The 2880-nt window shown below is 48.0% G+C and overlaps 4 non-coding genes across 4 annotated transcripts; all 4 read left to right on the forward strand.

The window, feature by feature from the left end:
* The first annotated feature begins 737 nt into the window (after positions 1–737).
* Trnap-ugg (transfer RNA proline (anticodon UGG)) lies at positions 738–809 on the forward strand. The gene has a single exon. It is a non-coding gene; the product is annotated as a tRNA-Pro (tRNA).
* A 70-nt stretch (positions 810–879) lies between these two features.
* On the forward strand, positions 880–951 carry Trnap-agg (transfer RNA proline (anticodon AGG)). Its single transcript has one exon. It is a non-coding gene; the product is annotated as a tRNA-Pro (tRNA).
* Positions 952–2076: 1125 nt separating this feature from the next.
* Trnap-ugg (transfer RNA proline (anticodon UGG)) lies at positions 2077–2148 on the forward strand. Its single transcript has one exon. It is a non-coding gene; the product is annotated as a tRNA-Pro (tRNA).
* A 70-nt stretch (positions 2149–2218) lies between these two features.
* Positions 2219–2290, forward strand: Trnap-agg (transfer RNA proline (anticodon AGG)). Its single transcript has one exon. It is a non-coding gene; the product is annotated as a tRNA-Pro (tRNA).
* The last annotated feature ends 590 nt before the right edge of the window (positions 2291–2880 follow it).

Genomic DNA, 2880 nt, shown 5'->3' on the forward strand with positions numbered 1-2880 from the left:
GGGGGGGGGGAAGGTCGGGGGGAGGGGGTCAGGGGGGAGGGGGGGGGGGGGGTTAAGCGTGACTGGGAAACGGCATGTGAAGGGAAGGTGTATAACTCATCTCCATCCCCTCCACTCAACTCCACTCATTTCCACTCAGTCTCCACTCATTTCCACTCAATCTCCACTCTATCTCCACTCTATCTCTACTCTATCTCTACTCTATCTCTACTCTATCTCTACTCTATCTCTACTCTATCTCTACTCAATCTCTACTCAATCTCTACTCAATCTCTACTCAATCTCCACTCTATCTCTACTCTATCTCTACTCTATCTCTACTCTATCTCTATTCTATCTCCACTCTATCTCCACTCTATCTCCACTCTATCTCCACTCAATCTCCACTCAAACTCCACTCTATCTCCACTCTATCTCCACTCTATCTCCACTCAATCTCCACTCAATCTCCACTCAATCTCCACTCAATCTCCACTCAATCTCCACTCAATCTCCACTCAATCTCCACTCAATTTCCACTCAATCGCCACTCAATCGCCACTCAGTCGCCATTCATCTCCACTCAACCTTCACTCATTCCCACTCAATCTCCACTCAATCTCCACTCAATCGCCACTCAATCTCCACTCAATCTCCACTCAATCGCCACTCAATCTCCACTCAATCTCCACTCAATCGCCACTCAATCTCCAATCAGTTTCCAATAAGTCTCCGGCCTGTTGGTTACAAGGCTAAGCGGCCTGTTGGTCTAGGGGTATGATTCCTGCTTTGGGTGCAGGAGGTCCCGGGTTCGAATCCCGGACAGGCCCGACTATTTTTTAGGAGGCGTGTGCGTGCAGGTGTATGGTTGCGTGAGGTGAGCGTGTGTTTCGAAGCACCGGCCTGTTGGTCTAGGGGTATGATTCTCGCTTAGGGTGCGAGAGGTCCCGGGTTCAAATCCCGGACAGGCCCACGCGGGAAGTTTTTATGGGTTTAAACTGGATAAATTCAGATTCAACAGGGACATAGGCAAACATTGGTGGATGAGTGGAATAGGCTGAGCAGTCATGTGGTGAGTGCCGATACAATTGTCACGTTCAAAAATAGACTAGATAAATTCATGGACAGTGATATTAGGTGGGGTTAGATACACGGGAGCTTAGGTTCAAAGGAGCTGCCTTGTACCTCTTGCAGACTCCTACGTTCTTATCCACTCAATCTCCACTCTATCTCCACTCAATCTCCACTCTATCTCCACTCTATCTCCACCCAACCTTCACTCATTCCCACTCAATCCAATCCCTCACATAACTATTGGTTAAATGACACTCTCATAAGTAGGTCTGGGTGCGAGAGGGATTTAGGGGTCTTAGTGAGCTCTGATCTCCGTCCAAGGGCACAATGCATTCAAGCTAGAAATCGAGCTAATAGGGTACTGGGATTTATTTCAAGGAGCGTAAGCAACGGAAGCCCCGAAGTCTTCCTCAAACTATATTTAGCATTAGTTAGACCTCATCTTGACTATGCGGTTCAGTTCTGGTCACCTTACTATAGAATGGATATCCAAATGTTAGAATCGGTGCAGAGGAGGATGACTAAGATGATTCAGGGGTTGAGAAACTTGCCATACGAGGAAAGACTCAAACAGTTAAACTTGCATTCTCTAGAAAGGCGAAGGGTGCGTGGAGACATGATCGAGGTTTATAAATGGATGAAGGGCTTTAATAAGGGAGACATTCATAAGGTTCTGTTGGTAAGACAACCGGGTAGGACACGAAGTAACGGGTTTAAACTGGATAAATTCAGATTCAACAGGGACACAGGCAAAAATTGGTTTACAAACAGAGTGGTGGATGAGTGGAATAGGCTTAGCAGTCACGTGGTGAGTACTAATACAATTGTCACATTCAAAAATAGACTAGATAAATTCATGGACAGCGATATTAGGTGGGGTTAGATACACGGGAGCTTAGGGTCAAAGGAGCTGCCTCGTACAGGCCTACCGGCCTCTTGTAGACTCCTGCGTTCTTATGTTCTTGTGTTCAATCGCCACTCAATCTCCAATAAGTCTCCGGCCTGTAAGTTACAAGGCTAAGCGGCCTGTTGGTCTAGGGGTATGATTCCTGCTTTGGGTGCAGGAGGTCCCGGGTTCGAATCCCGGACAGGCCCGACTATCTTTTGGGAGGCGTGTGCGTGCAGGTGTATGGTTGCGTGAGGTGAGCGTGTGTTTCAAAGCACCGGCCTGTTGGTCTAGGGGTATGATTCTCGCTTAGGGTGCGAGAGGTCCCGGGTTCAAATCCCGGACAGGCCCACGCGGGAAGTTTTTATGGGTTTAAACTGGATAAATTCAGATTCAACAGGGACATAGGCAAACATTGGTGGATGAGTGGAATAGGCTGAGCAGTCATGTGGTGAGTGCCGATACAATTGTCACGTTCAAAAATAGATTAGATAAATTCATGGACAGCGATATTAGGTGGGGTTAGATACACGGGAGCTTAGGTTCAAAGGAGCTGCCTTGTACCTCTTGCAGACTCCTACGTTCTTATGTTCTTATGTTCAATCTCCACTCAATCTCCACTCATCTCTACTCAATCTCCACTCATCTCTACTCAATCTCCACTCATCTCTACTCAATCTCCACTCATCTCTACTCAATCTCCACTCATCTCCACTCAATATCCAGTCCCCTCAGTCACTTCCACTCATCTCCACTTAATCTCCATTCAATCTCCAGCAGCCTTCACTCCCCTCCGCTAACCTCCACTCATCTCCACTCTCCCAGGACGCGGAGGAGCCTTACCTGGGGTGTACCTGTGGCCGGGAGACGTGCACCAGTAGCGAAGGGGTTGGTCACTTGTCGCCACTCATCTGCTGCTGCTTGGTAAGTGTTCCTCCTCC

The sequence above is a fragment of the Eriocheir sinensis genome, unplaced genomic scaffold (genome assembly GCF_024679095.1).
Source record: "Eriocheir sinensis breed Jianghai 21 unplaced genomic scaffold, ASM2467909v1 Scaffold725, whole genome shotgun sequence".
NCBI classification, from domain to species: domain Eukaryota; kingdom Metazoa; phylum Arthropoda; class Malacostraca; order Decapoda; family Varunidae; genus Eriocheir; species Eriocheir sinensis.